Below are 17,755 nucleotides of genomic sequence, written 5' to 3'. Positions count from 1 at the left end.
CCAGGGAGTGCAGTAGAGGATGGCCCAGGTGCTTGGGCCCTGCACCCCATGGGAGACCAGGATAAGCACCTGGCTCCTGCCTTTGGATCAGCGTGGCGCCGGCTGCAGAGCGCCGGCCGCGGCGGCCATTGGAGGGTGAACCAACGGCAAAGGAAGACCTTTCTCTCTGTCTCTCTCTCACACTGTCCACTCTGCCTGTAAAAAAAAAAAAAAAAAAGTAAACTACTACTTGTGAGAAACATACAACATACCTAGAAGATGACAAAGACAAGATTGTGACTCAATACTCTTGTCTATGAATTCAGCATTATAACATTAGTACTTATTTCTCAGAATTATTTTAAGGATAAAGTGTATTTAATATATCTACTAGGACAGTGCTGTGTATGATAACTGATAATATACATGTTTTCTATTTTATGTTGTTGCTAATAATCACAAAAAATTTAGTAGTGCCCTTGACTTCTGAATATTAAATTTCTTTCTAAAAGAATAAGAACAAACATTAGTGAGCACAATAATAGCTAAATAATTGCAATGTTGATTTGTATCCTATCACTTGCCAAAAATAGCCAAACACATTTTAAAAAAGGAGAGAGAAGACCAAAACAAAGCAAAACAACAACAAAAGATTACATGAAAAGCAATGGCAATTATTCTATTGAAAACTAGGAAACAATTAATAAAACTGATTAGAAGAAACAACATACACGGTAGCATTTTTGGAATGCCTCACCATTGGATTATGAACAGATGTGAACACAATAGAGTTTTCAAACACCCACACACTGATTAAATTGGAGAAACCTAAACACCCAGCTACATATCCATGTTCTGCAGAAACATCAGAGTGGCAATTACTCTGTCCTCAGACTAGGATTTAATTTCTCTCTGTTCTATGCTTACTTTCTGGTATTTTGAGCCAAGTTTTGCAGATTGAAAACGTGTATATTAAAATATATTTAGGAAAATGTAGAGTAACTTGTAGTGAAGTGTTATTCATAGGTAAAAATCATTTAACATTCTTTTTAAGACATAGCCAACCTTCACAAATATTTTGAAGGTTATTTGAGATTATATATTTTATCAATTGAATTAAATGAAACAATTATTTGACTACTATATGTTATGAGCTCTGAATTGTGTCCCACAAAAATTTCTCTGTGGAAGTTCTAACCCTCAGTACTTTAACAGGTGATATTATTAAAAATAAACTCATGACCTATGCAATAATCTAAATTTAGATGAGGCTGTATGGTTTCCCAATACTCCATTACAATTGGTTTTCCTATCAAAGGAAGTTTGGACATAGTCCTGCACACAGGGAGAGCACCATAGAAACATGGGAGTTCCGCTGCCACAGTCAAGGGAGCTAAGAGCCAGGAGAGAGGCCTGGAGTGGATACAAAACAAGTACCTTCAGAGGAAGCATGGCACCAACAACACCTCTGTTTCAGACTTCTGGCCTTCATCAGTTCAGGAGAGCAATTTTCTGTTATTCTAATCAGCTTACAGTAATGTGTTATCTATGAAATTAAAACTCTATCCAATTGCCTACCAGGCTCTAGAAACATTATAATGAATTCAAAAATACAGTGCTTCGTTAGTAGCCTGCCACAGTTTTCAAAGTGAGTTGACTCAAATATTTGACCCAGAAAAGTTTCTACATGTTTTCCTGATTACTAAGTGATGGCTCTATAGTTAGATCATACTACCTAATAGTCCTTTTGACCTAAAATAATTATTATCATTTTTAGTTTTTTTTTTAATTGTGGTCATAGGATTAAGCCTTTGGTAAGATACATATTAAGCTGAGAATATTGTCAAAGAGTTTAATTATATTCACTGCAGCTGAATCTAACTTCAGATCATAAGTTATAATAAATATTAATTAACAATGGTCTTGCTGCTTTTATTTCTAAGTGAATTTCAACATATAAAATACAATTAGAATGTCTTGAAGAGTTTTTTTTTTTAATTTTTTAAAAGATTTTATTTGTTTATTTGAGAGGTAGAGTTACAGACAGTGAGAGGGAGAGACAGAGAGAAAGGTCTTCTATTCACGGTTCACTCCCCAGATGGCCACTACGGCCAGAGTTGCACTCATCTGAAGCCAGGAGCCAGGTGCTTCCTCCTGGTCTCCCATGCGGGTGCGGAGGCCCGAGCACTTAGGCCATCTTCTACTGCTTTCCCAGGCAACAGCTGAGAGCTGAACTGGAAGAGGAGCAGCCAGGACTAGACCCGGTGCCCATACGGGATGCTGGCGCTGCAGGTGGAGGATTAACCTGTGCCATGGTGCCTGCCCCTTGAAGAGTTCTTTAGAGTCAAATAAATTTAGTATCATTTGCTCATTTATATATCATAACTTTATGAAATTTACTAAATGATAGATTTCACATACCTTTTTATTTTGCACATTTCTATTTTGCACATTAAACTAGCATTGGTCAAAATATGTACAGAAAGATTTGATTGGAGATAAGAATATAATGGGGGCTAGAGTTGTGGTATAGTAGGCTAAGCCTCTGCCTGCAGCACCAATATTCCATATGGGTGCAGCTTTGTGTCCTTATTGCCCCTCTTCTAGTTCTGCTCTCTGCTTATGGCCTGGGAAAGCAGTGGAAGGGAGCCCAAGTCCTTGGGCCCCTGCACCCACATGGGAGACCTGGAAGAAGCTTCTGGCTCCTGGATTCTGATCAGCCCAGCTCCAACTATTGTAGCTATTTGGGTAGTGAACCAGCAGATGGAAGACCTTTCTCTCTGACTCTACTCTTTCTGTAACTTTCCCTCTCAAATAAATATTTTTTTAAAAGAATATAATAAAGAGACTTAAAGAAAGATTATCTATCTATCTATATCCATATATATATATATGAAATAAAGTCATTATGTTATTTAATGGGAATAAAAGGCATAGAGTGTTGGTGGTGGAAAGATGCTAAGATGGGCCCCCATGGTATTCATACCCTTAGATCATCCACACATCTCTGAGTGTGATTGATCAGATCTGTGGCTGCCTTCTAAAAAATGGAATACAACAAATGTGATGAGGTGTCTCTTCAATTATTTGATTATGTAAGATCATAATTTGTGTTAGCAAATTCCATTCCTATGTGGTTTGCATGCTTAAAGCAACAGTTGACAATGTTGGAGAGAGCTTTATAGAAAGGGATTAAGGCTTCTTCTAGCCTATAGCCAGTCAAAAGCAGACTCTCAGTCCAACTGCAGGAAAAGAGTTTAGGAGAGGATTCTTCCACAGCAACTTTTTTGTAAGAGACCCCTGGCCTGGAATAAAGACATATAAAAGTTCTAGGTAAAGACCTAGATAATGACCCTTGACCTTGATTGAAGTCTTATAAAAGTCCTAGAAGTAAAAGGATCTAGGTAAGCCAAATCTTCACACCTAACTCAGAGAAAAAGATAGGTTATTTGGGCCCCTGCACCCACATGGGAGACCAGGAGGAAGCACCTGGCTCCTGGCTTCAGATCGGCCATTTTGGGGGTGAACCTACGAAAGGAAGACCTTTCTCTCTGTCTCTCTCTATCACTGCTTAACTCTACCTGTCAAAAAAAAGAGAGAGAGAATGTAGGACTTGCCTGAACTGCTACTGGCAGGAAGCATACTCAGAAAAATACTCCAGTGCAACACAAGACCTTTCAAGAAACAAAGATCCAGAGAAGAACCCAAGATCCCAAAAGGGAGAGCCAGGTGTCACAGAATGCTCTTCCCATTGGAAGTGTAGCAGCTGGGACTCAAATTGGAGCTCATATGAGATGCTGGTGTTGCAGCAGTGGCTTAACCCACTGAGACACAACACCAGGCCAGGCACATCTTAACTGCTGTGTGAAACACCTACCCTCTCTTTAGTGTCACAGATTCAAATATTGAGAAGATATGTGTGCTCCAGGATCTTTACTTAACAAACTATACTAATTTGTACCTGAATATGATTTTATAGATAAGGTCTTGAACTTGGAACAGATCCTGTAATAGATTAGCACTTCTGGGAACTTCTGGGATGGAGGAGAATGTGCTTTGCACATGAAAGTTGCATGGACAATTAGGGCTACAATACAGATTTAGTTGGGAGCTTCCATTCCAGCTCCCAAAAGTTCCTGTCTCCTGGTGTTCACCTACATATGTAAACTCTATTCTTTGAGTCCCCTGTTTCTAACCAACACAGCATCTGAGTGTTGAGACAGTTTCTGTGTTTAGAATTACATAAGATTTTAACTTCTCAGTATCTGACTATCTGTATTGCTTTTCAGAGAAATCCATATGACAAGAAATCAAGAAACTGAGAGTGATCTCCAGAATATTACCAATTAGGAACCAAGGCTCTCACACAAGAACTTAAATCATGCCAACACACCTGAGACTAGAAGCAGACCCCTCACCTGTCCAGGCTGCAAATGAGACAGCCCAGCTCTGCCCAACTTTGATTTCATTTTGTGAGCAATGCTGAAGCACTGGATACACACGAGCCATGCCTGCATCCCTGACTCACAGAAACTGACATAATAAATGTATGTTGTTCTAAGTTACCAAATTCGTGATCATTTCCTATTCAAAATAGTTAACAAGAGTAATACTGTATGTAAATAAGTGTTTTGATATGTACAGAACATTTCTGGGATAAATATATTGAATGACAGATGGTCAGTACCTTCATAGAGAAACCAGAAACTTTGTGGTATTTAGTGAAATCTTCCTTTTCTTTTGCATTCTTGCGTAATTTTTGATGTTCTTTCTCAAGGTTTTTGCTATTAAAACTAATAACTAAATATATATATATCATTTTTATCCTTTTAAAAGTAGGTAATGATTCAGTTTTTATAAATCTCACTTTATCAGCTCTATTTTAGATAATGAGACCTATTGAAAGCTAAGATGAATCACTTTCAGTGTGAGACACTCAAATGGGGGAGCAATCAAGATGAGGGCACAACTTGGTTCAATCACTTAACAGTAAGAATTTCAGAGCCAAGAAATCAAATCTGAAATCATTTTTGTGCAACTCCTTTACACTAAGAACAGACATTTGAATATATTAGGTACTTAGGGAAGATTTAAATAGTAGCTAGTAGAGTTGTTATGTGATAGTATTTTGAAATCTATGTGTAATTTTATCCGAATATGCATTTTGATGAACTTTTTGAAGACCCAGCTCTATGCATGAACTTTAAACTTATCTTTTAATTCTACTTTCCATGAACATTTTGAAGTCCCCTTATACAACAGGAACAATTTTGTTTATGCTTTCACTTCATATTTTTTTAAGATTTATTTTATTTATTTGAAAGGCAGGCTTGGGGGACGGGAGAGAGAGAGAGATTGGGCTTCCACCCATTGGTTCGGCCCCCAAAAGGCCGCAATGGCCAGCACTGGGTTAATCCACCAGGACCCAGGAGCTTCATCCCAGTCTCCCAGGTAAGTACAAGGGCCTAAACACCTGGGACATCCTCCACTGCTTTCTCAGGTCATTTGCAGGGAGCTGGATCAGAAGTAGAGCAATTAGACTAAAACCAGAGCCCATATTGGATGCCAGTACTGCATGGGACAGTTTAACCCTCTAAGCCACAACAGCAGTCTCTCACTTCATATATTTCTTAATTAATTATTCGCATCAATAGTAATATGCTTAAATTTGAGATAAAGTTAGCCTGTGAGATATATTTATCCCTACACATAAAATGTACAAGAATGAGATAGTTTTGAATGTGTCCTTCAAAAAGTATGTGTTCGAAACTTAATCCCTGATACAACAGTATCAGTTGGTGGAAACTAATGACTGATTAGACCATAAGGGTAAACTGATTGAAATAATGTTGTCATCAGAGGAGTGGTTTCAGTACAAAAGAGGATAAAATTGCCCCATTCTCTCCCTCTCTTTCTCACTTTTCTTCTCCTCGCCTTTCCACTCTAAACCATATGACCGTTGTCATCCCCTTGATCTTGGACATCCTATTCTCTAAAGCTATAATCATAAAAATTTCTGTTGACTACAGATTACCCAGTCTCAGGTATTCTATTAGAGCAGTACAAATGGACTAAGACATTTCATGTTATTTCATTGAAAAAACATGTATTAAATATATATTATGTGTCAGACACCCCTAATGAAGAAGTTTCCTATTCAGAAAAAAACTTTCATTCTAATAAAATAGAGAGATAAATAATACTCCATGAACGTGTCCATGAGATAAATGTTACATTAGTTAATTCACGAGGAGGCAAATGGAAGAAACAGAGTGGCACCTGTCTGTGCCTATGGTGTGAGGAGGCCCAGGAGACTTTTCAAAACAGCTGACCCTTCAGCTAATGTTTTCTATCTCTTTGTGCAACTAAGAAAATTTCAAATTGATTTTCATTCTGTTTAAAATGTTATTCTCATCCCTTCTCTGATGCTTTGCTCTTTTTACTTGGTAATCCTATTTTCAGCAACACATCAAGCTTGTTGGCACAGTTACCAGGTGATTCCAGCAGAGAATCCTGAAAACATAGGCCATCACTGCACTGTCAAGAGGCAGGTAGTGAAGCTAAGCCATGAAATAGGAGAGAAAGAGCACTGGAGAGAGAAAAGAATCTATGCCAAAGGATCTAGAAGAATGTAAGAGAATGGCATAGCAGGGATTGCAAGAGCAGCACAGCAGGACATGTTAACAGTGGACTAGAGCAGATGGTGGAAAGAAAAAAAAAATACATCTAAACACACACATATATTTAAAAGCCTCAGATAACAGCCCAAGAAGATTGAGAAGGCTGACAATTACCATGCCATATTATCTATTATTTTTAGTTTGCAGATTCCTATTTATTTCACGCAGGGAGTGCTCCTAAGTATACCACATATTTTGCAATGAGAGATTTAGAGAAGAGTGGGTGAGGTTAAGAGCGATCCAAGTGACTCAGTGGAAAATGAGCACAGATGCTGTGGCAGACTGCCATCCCGCCTTCCTGGGGTTGCACACAGACTGCCTAATGAAATGTTCTTGGGGGCTGGTGGCTGTTCCACAGACCTGCCTTGCACAGTCCACACTTCCTCCATCGCTGTGACCGAAAGCAAGCACTGCCAGAGTTCTCACTGCTTTGGACACTGACTGGTGTCTGTGAGCCCTAACTTGAAAAAATTCTTGGTTTCTATATGAAAAAAAGCACCATTCTTATAACTAAATTCTATGAAACAGAAAACATGCTCCCAGATGGGAATACATTACACAAACCATTAGTCCAATATCCTTTTATGAGTCCCAGTGTCTTGTGGAACAGAAAATATTGAGTAATGTGGTAAAGGAGAAAATATACAGAACAGCTATTTATAAGATGTATCACTCACACACAGATAGCTGTATAATACATACATGATATTAATTAATGAATTTGGGGGATATCTTTGAATTTCAGTCTTACATACACCTTTGCTATTGCTCTGTTTGACTTCTTCTCACACCTACTCTTCATCAAAAATATTCAAATTTGTTTAGCAAAGTAAATAAAAATTTTTCAGAATACCAAATCATTTCAGTTATTACAAATAAGGAAAGTTTAAAGGCTTTGTCATCAACACATAGTGATACTTCAAGTTAAGTGGCAGGTAAGAAAAAGGCTCACTGTTTTTACTTTGCATTACTGTGTGGGTTTTGTTTTCCTATCAGCTTAGCCAGCCCCACTTTTCTCTGTTGGAATTTTACTTTATTTTCCCAAAATCTCACATAGAGAAGAATTGAAACATAGAGGTGTGAATTATTCAAGCCATTGAAATTAGATTTTTCATTTCCTTTGGATCCAATATAACTCTAAGTCAAAGTAGTTAAGATAAAAGGGTACTTGATATGACGCACCTATGTTGAGAGTCACCATCACCCTGTGGGCTAAGAAGTCTAAACAAGGGTGAAGTGGTGGACATTTGTCAGAGAGATTAAATATCCTGACCCCAGATCCATCTGAGTCCCTGATTCCGCTTCAGACTTCAGCTTCCTGCTAATGTGCACACTGATAGGCAGCAGGTGATGGCTCAAGCAGTTGGGTCCCACACAGGAGGGAAACATGGATTGAGTTCTGAGAATGTGGTATAGGTTTTGATCAGCTCAGGGGAACTGTGGACATTTGGAGAATGAATCAGTAGAACTAACACTAGCAGTATAATGATACTATGGATATGAAGAAAAAGACATGAGAGACTGAGTTACTCTCCACAACTCTGTGTCCAGTTGCTGAAAGATTAAACATAAGAAAGAATTAGAAAGCCATACTTTTCTCTATGTTTTTTTTTTACCTACACATCAAAATTTTCTACAGATTTTAATGTTTGGATTCCCACTAGATATATAGCTTATTATTCCCATTCAGTGTTAAATAAATTTATATACGCATCTATGTATGCTAAATATATTCATAACTAAATGTTAATGTATGATTAACCATAATCTTTATCAGTTATTGAAAATTCATTTTTTCTCCCATGTTCCAATTTTATTTTAGCCTTATTCAACACAGGAGTCTGATAGTATTCAGTTTTATTTTTGATCATAGTCCTACCTGAGCAAAATGTGCCTTCATAGTAGGAACTGGTCAGAGTGAAGTACCATTACACGCATAACTCTAACAAAAACTGTGGTGTCATATATATCCAACATACAATTGGTACTTCATCAGGAGAAGCAATGCTATAATGCTAAGTAATAAAATCCTCAATAATCTTGGAAGAAAAGAAAAAGAAAAAGCAAGGCATTGGACTAACGTCCATAACTTAACTTACTATCACTGGGAAGTCCATACATTGCAATGTGTTAGCAATAGGACAAAATACTTAAGTTATTTTATTTATTTGAAAGACAAAGACAAATAAACAGACAGCATTTGGGGAGTGAACAACTGGATGAAAAATATCTCTCTCCCTCTCTCTTTCTCTTTGTGCCATTCAAATATATAACACACATACCTTATACCTTATACAAAAATCCACTCAACATGGATTAAACATCTAAATCTATGACCCGACATCATCACATTATTAGAGAACATTGGAGAAACCCTGCAAGATATAGGAACAGGCAAGGACTTCTGGGAAAACACCCCAGAAGCACAGGCAGTCAAAGCCAAAATTAACATTTGCGATTGCATCAAATTGAGAAGTTTCTGTACTGCAAAAAGTGAAGAGGCAACTGACAGAATGGGAAAAAATATTTGCAAACTATGCAACCGATAAAGGATTAATAACAAGAATCTACAAAGAGATCAAGAAACTCCACAACAACAAAACAAACAACCCACTTAAGAGATGGGCCAAGGACCTCAGCAGACATTTTTCAAAAGAGGAAATCCAAATGGTCAACAGACACATGAAAAATGTTCAGGATCACTAGCAATCAGGGAAAGGCAAATCAAAACCACAATGAGGTTTCACCTCACCCCGGTGAGAATGGCTCACATGCACAAATCTACCAACAACAGATGCTGGCGAGGATGTGTGCAGGAACCATTGCCCATAAGAGATGCCAGTGTCACAGGTTGCACAGCTATACCAGCTATGCAATACCACCTACTTTCCTAAGTAATTCTGAAATGTTTGACACTTTCTGAAACAATGGTGGTGTGTCAAACATCAGAATATTTGTTTTCTTTTATATAGCTTTTATTACAAATTAATGCTAGTATGCTATTGTACCTCAGTATTACAAAGGCTGTCGAATGTCTATTTATATACTATTAGTCTTATGAATTATGAGAACATCAGTCCTTTTATAACACTGTCAGGAACTTTTCAGAAGCCTACAATTAAAAAAAATTAAAGTTTAATGAAATGTTTTTATTAGGATGGAGTTACAAATTTTCTAGACAAATTTTCTGGAAATATTTCTCATTTAGAAGAAAGAAATACATTAAGCTGTTAAGCACAATGAAATTGAGAGGCAATAATATTTTTGAATAGTTTTTCTTTGAACTAAAATTTTAAGAGATATCATTTCAAGATAATAATATATTAATTAATAATAATATTTTGGTAATAAACGGTCTATTATTTGGGTATAGTAGTACATTAATTATTATTACTAATATTGTTTTCATATAAATTTGGGGGTATTAACTGATACGCCACAATCTATCAAATAGCAGTTGTAGAGTTCAATTAAATTCAAGGCGCTGGTGCTGTGGTATAGAAGGTTAAGCTTCTGCCTATGGTGCCGGCAGGCCAAATGGTCGCCGACTCATGTCTGGCTGTTCACCTTCGGATCCAGCTCTCTGCTGTGGCCTGGGAAAGCAGCAGAAGATGGCCTAAGTGCTTGGGCCCCTGCATCCTTGAGGGATACAGGGAAAAGACTCCTGTCTCCTGGCTTGGATCAGCCCAGCTCCAACCCTTGTAGCTACTTGCAGAGTGAACCAGCAGGTGGAAGACCTTTCTCTCTATCTCTCCATTTCTCTTTCTGTATCTCTGCCTCTCAAATAAATAAGTAAATAAAAAAAATCCACTTAAACATGTGTTTAATATAAACAGGAAGATACAAAAAGTTATTACGTGTTTTTCAATATTAAATTATTCCATGCAATTTGAATCTGTATCTGAAGTAATTCATTATATTAGGCTAAAATCCCATGGAATACATTTTAAGGCGAGTCAAAAGATATTCCCAGGGCCAACGTCGTGGCTCATTTGGCTAATCCTCCACCTGCGGCACCGGCATCCCATATGGGCCCTGGGTTCTAGTCCCGGTTGCTCCTCTTCCAGTCCAGCTCTCTGCTGTGGCCTAGGATAGCAGTAGAAGATGGCACAAGTGCTTGGGCCCCTGCACCCATGTGGGAGACCAGGAGGAGGCACCTGGCTCCTGGCTTCAGATCAGCGCAGCTGTTGCGGCCATTTGGAGAGTGAACCAACGGAAAGAAGACCTTTCTCTCTGTCTCTCTCTCTCTCTGTCTGTAACTCTACCTCTCAAATAAATAAAAAATTTTTTTTTAAAAAAGATATTCCCAAATAATAATTCACACATTCTACACAACTTAATGCCCATGACTCCTGGCTATGCACAGCATTTCCTCTTGCCGTACAGCACCACAAGAGGTTTTCAGAAATACTTATTTTATGTCTTTGTCCACTGTGAGAGATAAGAAATAATATCACTCCAGCAGCAGTGACACATCTGGCATAGACATTGTTTTCCAAATATCAATTAAATAAAAATAAGGTTGACTTCTCAGAGAATTGACTTAGTCATTGGAGCAGAATGAAACTGGAGCATCTTGTGCCACAAAATAAGGCAGAAGTCAAAGAATGATGGGGAAATGCCATATGCACACAGATGTCAAATTGAAGAAAATTCCCACTAACCAAATCAGAGAACATTTCTGTGCTAAAATAAGTAATAATACTAGTGGAGTGCAATACAGAGATTAGGATCCATTTAATGCATCAAAGAATCATGAATTTATGTTTATGTGAATGAAAAATGGATAGATAGATAGATAGATATGCACTTTCTGGAAGTACAGAGTAGAATGGCAATTAACAAATGTAGTAAAAATGCAGTTAGAAAAACCTCTGTTTGACACATATTTTAGAAATATTCAGACACCGCCATAGTCTCGAATATTCTCTTATAATATTTATTCTACAGAGAAAATAAATTTATACTCAAGAAAACTGTAAGATGTCATCCTAACGAAGTGACCACAGTTAAGGTTAACCTCATTAGTAAGAGTCCAAACTAACCACATGTGATTCCTGAGACTGAGAAGAACCAAACCATCAAGTACTATTTCTGCCAAAAATACAAAATCTCGATCAAATAATTAGAAGAAAGCCAGATAAAGCCCAAATGGGGCACACCCTATAAAACAAGAGTCATTGGCCAGTAGTCCTCATGAATCTCAAGGTGATACAATTCAAAGCAAGGCCAAAAAACAATTCCTGATTTAATTGAACTCATGATTCAACGCAATGTATGATCTGAGGTTTTTGTTACAATGAAAATTTTAGTGACAATCTGGAATTGGTTTAATATAATACCTTGTGAATAATTTGATTTCCTGATTTGATTTAACATGATTTAAATGATTTTAAAACTATATCCGAACAAAAGGAATGATTTCTTTAAAATACACTTGTACATTTCACCTGTGGATGTCTATCACTTCATCCTCAGTATGTTCCCAAATCATGCTGGCATTCAAAGGATGAACATTATACTGGTGGGTTTTTCTACTAATAATATTTGAAGCATTATTTTTCCCAACACGAAAGAGCTTTTTTTAATCAGTATAACAAAAATTGAATTCTTATGTGCATTCAATAGTAAATAGACAAATTTTATTTTTTATTTTCACTTGAAGAGTTACATTTCATATAAAAGTTGACAAATAATAGTTTTTATTTTTATATTTTCAGTTTAAAAAAGTTGCCTTGATGGCATATTATGATGGAATTATAATTGCTTGTAGGATAGTTAAATGTCAGTATTGAAACCTAATCTCTAGTTGTCATCTTGTAGATATGAATGAATGTTCACCAAGCACGTATTTTGTATTTTGTTGCATTAAAAATTAAAAAAAATAAAAATCACCACATGGTCATAAAATTCTACTTCCTTTTAATAGAATCTTACATTAATATCCTGTAATGTTAATCATAAAGGAATAAACATTGTGAAATTAGTTTAAATTTTAAAAACACTAAGTACTAAAAGTGGGTTTTATTTCTGTTGAAGTGCTAATTGGAACTTAGCCTTATTTTCTGTTTTAACACAGTTCTCTTCTTCAAGACAGTCTTTTTATTCCCAATGGGTTCCTTTCCCTTTCCCTTTTAAAGACTTTTGGAGACTCCACCCACAAGACTATCACTAATTTGTTTCTGACATTGTGACATTGATGAGGTTGTTGACTACCAACTTAACAATTCTTTAATTTATTCACTTATGGAAAAAATGATTCCCTAGTGCATATGGTTCCTAATGAGTGCTGAGGAAATCAAAACAATTCTTCCTGCCTGCTCTTCCATTTTGATTACAATGTGTCTCCACTCAGATCTCAAAATTTATTTAAACAACAACAACAAAAAAAGGCATGACATTTCCTGATTTTAAGTGAGAACACCAACACATATTTCACTTATAATTTATCTATTTTACAATAAAATTACATTTCATATGCACCTATCCAGGAGGATATGTCTTTTTTCAGGTTTTTAAAGTTCTTTGTTCATTTCTGTTCTCACTTAGTACCCTTTTATGTGAATATACATGTATCACATAGAATTTTAGAGAATTGAAAAGCATAAAAGCAAAACTGTTTGCACATAGACAAACACTATTAACATTTAAGGTACATATTTACAGGTCTCTTGCTAAATATGGAAACCTATATGGCAAAAACATATACAGAAGAGGTATTCAATTTTGTTCCTTCAAAGAGTATATAAGTAAACCATTGATCACATCAAACAACATGTATGAGTGTTAAAGAAAGAAATGGTATGAATAGAATAAAAGGAAGTGTATGAGCTAAGATAGTATCCCTAATTCTGCAAGACCTGTACATGGGGAGCAGGGCCACTGGAAGATCCAGTTTTCCCAGTGAGGTAACACCCAGGTAACATGTTAGCTAGTGGCACACTCAATGTTTGTAGAGTGGAGGATTGTTGGACCAGAGGTGAAATCTCATTGACAGTAATGGAACCAATTTGATCCCAGGTAGCCAAAGGGCTCTGATTACTCCTCCCCTTTAAAAAGTCAGAAGGCAGATAAGTTTAGCTCCAAAAGAGTCAGGAAGATCTAGTGAATTCTACAGGAGTTTTAGTATTTTAGTATTGGTTTCTTCTCAGCTGTCATGAGATAATATAAATCAGATTCTTATGTTGACACCAATACATACTGATACTCTATTAGAGAAGAAAAAAGCAGAAGGAAGAGATCTGAAATACTACCCCCTAACTTACTAAAAACCCAATACTTGTACACTCTCTTTAAGGGAACAAAGTAATATTAAAAAATTAGACTGGAGTGGACTTGTGGGTGTGGTGATTAAGGCACCACTTTGGATGGGCACATCACTTCCTGTTAATGTGCTCCGAGGCAGCAGCAGGTGATAGTTCCATTGTTGGCCTCCTTGACTGAATTCCCAGCTTCTAGATTTGGCTTGGCACAGTCCCAGCTATTGTAGGGTATTTAGTGGTTGGGTATCTGGGGAGTAAACCAGCAGTTGTAAATTTCTGTGTGTGTGTGTGTATGTGTGTGTGTGTGTCTTGTGTGTGTTGCTCTGCCTTTCAAAATATTAACAAACAAAAAACCTTAAGAAGACAGCTTTGTGGTGTAACAGGAAGCAGCCACCTGCAATGCCTACATCCCATATGGCACCTGTTTGAGTGCTAGATGCTCCAACTTCCAATCTAGCTCCAGGCTAATGCACTTGGGAAAGCAGCAGAAGATGGCCAAAGTATTTGGGCCCCTCCTATCACTTGAGAGACCTGGCTGAAGCTCCTGGTTCCTGGCTTTGGCCTGGCCCAGCCCCTGCCAAAGCAGCCATTCAGAGAATGATCTGGCATGTCAAAGACTCTCTCTCTCTCTCTCTGTCTCTCTTCCTCTCTGTGTAACTCTTTCAAATAAATAAAGAAAGAAAACCTTAAGAAAATAACTAAATTTAGTTTTATGAATTTTTATCCTACCAATATTGGATGTTCTGATCCCACCATTTTTTTTTTTTATTTGAAAGACAGAGTTACAGAGAGAGGTAGAGACAGAGAGAGAGGTCTTCCATCTGCTGGTTCATTCTCCAGATGGCTACAATGGCCGGAGCTGTGTGGATCCAAAGCCAGGAGCCAGGAGCTTCTTCCTGGTCTCCCACGCAGGTGTAGGGGCCCAAGGACTTGGGCCATCTTCTACAGTTTTCCCAGGCCATAGCAGAGAGCTGAATCAGAAGTGCAGCAACCGGGACTCGAACCAGTGCCCATTTGGGATGCTGGCACTTCAGGCCAGGACTTTAACCTGCTGTGCCACAGCCTTGGCCCTGAGGGAATTTTTAAGACTAGATTTATTTTTATAAAGAATTATCTATACTATTCCCTTTCATGTGCATAGCTGAACAATTGTGTTAGCATACAATTATAGCCAGTTCCACATTCTTCAGAACTTTATTGAAAATATGCTGGTACACATAGTGTTATTTCTTCTAAATCACACATTAGTTAATTGACCCTATAACATGAATGACCACTTCATATAAATTATGATCATTTAAAAAGGCTATTTATATGACCTTCTCTGCATTCCTGTAAGGAATCAACTCAAAAGCTCTTGAATTACAATTATAGGCCCTCAGAAAAATGAACCTTATTTGGAACTAACATTCTATTCTACAGACATCTGGGTCTTCTCTCCGAGGGGAAGCATTAAGCCTACTTATTATTTATATGAAAGATCTATTCCCAGAAGGAGAAAAACGAACTTTTCAAAAGTTTAAAGCAAGTGCTTGAGTTTAAATAACCACAAGCAGTTTTTAAAAGTTTTTAACCAATTACTTTCAGTTTTACATTCTTCATAAAACAAAGTATCATTCAGTTGCAGCTTGGGATTATTAATATGTTATGGTATCAATAATATTTAATAGCATTCAAGTTCTTTTGTATTATCACTGCTACTGACGGAAGAAAGCTCAACTTGGAGAAGTAATGTTCTATGTAGCAAGAACCCCAGATAACAGGCATACCCGAAGTCCACAGTTTTATGTGGTGTCACATCAATTTATATTATGCAATGAAAACCATTTTAGAGAGTATTGATATAAAGATCACAAACACAGTCTTGTACTTCACAGAGCTGATATTCAAGCAGAGCTGACATATTTTGTTTTGTTTAAATACAGAATATTCTACTTGTGCTAATGGAAGATTATGTAATGCATAACAACCTTTATATTGCAAGTGGTGAGAAATACTGGAAAATATGTTTTTAAAATGTGTCTAAAGACATAGGGCTGGTAGTTTCATGAGGCCTATAGAGGAATGAAGTAAAAGAAGATAGAAATACAAACAGATAATCTTAGCATTGAGAGATAGGTTTTCCCTGAGGAATTTCTGCCTTTTCCTGAAGAGACAAATGAGAAACTGAGCAGTGATTGGGGCAGACTCATGGAGCCAAAACTGGAATCCAAATCACAGCAAAAAAAGGAGAAAAACTTATTAAACCCATGCTTTATGGTGAGACCATAAAAGACTGTATCCTCAAACAGATGTCTGCAAACATTCTTTGCAAAGAGTTGGGCAGTAAATATTTAAGGCCATACAGCCAAACTACCTCTGAAGCAACTATTCAGCTCCACTTCTATAACTGAAAGGTAGCCATTGACTATATTACAAAGGTGTTATCACTGTTTTCATTAAAATCTCATTCATAAAACCTATCAGCACATAAGAATTGTCTAAAATATGTTATTTGCTAACTCCTATACTAAAGAAAAGGGTGAACCAAAAGCATATTAGGCTCAAAAGGGAATGTAGGTTAATCTCAAATATTATTATTGTTTGTGATTCTATTAAGGCATGGATAATGTCTACTATCCACAGCTATCTTTAAAAAGGAGACCAATATTGTGCCAAGGTGATAATAATGATATCCTGGGAATTCATTCATTCATTCACTTAATATAAAAGGCAGAAAGAAAGAGACAGAGATCTCCCATCTGTTTGATTATTCTCCAAATGCTTTCAAGAGCCAGGACTAGATGGGACCAAAGCTAGGAGTCAGGAACTCCAACTGAATCTCCCATGTTGGTGGCTAAGATTCAACTACTTGACTCATCACCATTGCTTCCCAAGATGCACGTTACAAGGAAGCTGGAACTTGGAACACAGTTGGGACTAAAATCTTGGCACTCTGATATTGGAATGCAGGTATCCCAAGCTCAAATTATTTCTAACACTCATGTACATAATAACTTACAATAAAAAATCAAACCAAAATTACACAAGAAGACAGAATGACAAATATGAGGAACCTCCAATATGTCCATATAAAATGAGTATTAGATAAAACTATGCATGAATCTAAAAAAAAATTGTATCCAACTAAACATCTTTCAATTCCATTTTCCAACAAACTTTTTGGAGTAACTCATAAATAAAAGTGATTTCACAGAAATTCCAACTATAATTTTTGGACGTGATGAACTCAGTCTAAAATTTTTATGGGAATTTAAAAGGCCAAAAAAAAATAGAAAGGAATGGGAAGAGATTATTTACTACATAGTCAGATTATGTTTAAAATATAGTATTTAAGAGAGTGCCCTGAGGAAACAATGTTAGATGCATAGTCCAATGGAACAAAATAAAAGGCCTTTGAACAAATCCATATATACGATTTATATATATATATATATATCCCAAGTGTATACATATATGTACATGTGATTGATGACAAACATGACATTTTAGTGTGTATGGAAATCTCTGGAAAATGAATTTCAGATGAATTATATCAGTAACTGTAATGGACAGACAAGGAATTCTGAGCAACAAGATAGAAGAATATCATAACATTGGAGAGGGAAACATCTGTAAAAATATATGAATATGGAGTCCATAAAGGAATGATTGAAAAATTAAACATCTACCTGTGACATTACTTTCTGAATACATTTAAAGATAGGTCTCTCTCTAAACCCAGTGATTCCCATACTGTAGTCATTACTCTGCTGTCTTGAGTTGGATTTATAATAGCCATCTAAAACTAGTACAAATGCAAGATTCTGACTTGTTAAGTCTGTAGTGAATATC

The sequence above is a fragment of the Oryctolagus cuniculus genome, chromosome 13 (genome assembly GCF_964237555.1).
Source record: "Oryctolagus cuniculus chromosome 13, mOryCun1.1, whole genome shotgun sequence".
Lineage (NCBI taxonomy): Eukaryota > Metazoa > Chordata > Mammalia > Lagomorpha > Leporidae > Oryctolagus > Oryctolagus cuniculus.
This window is presented reverse-complemented; position numbering follows the sequence as displayed.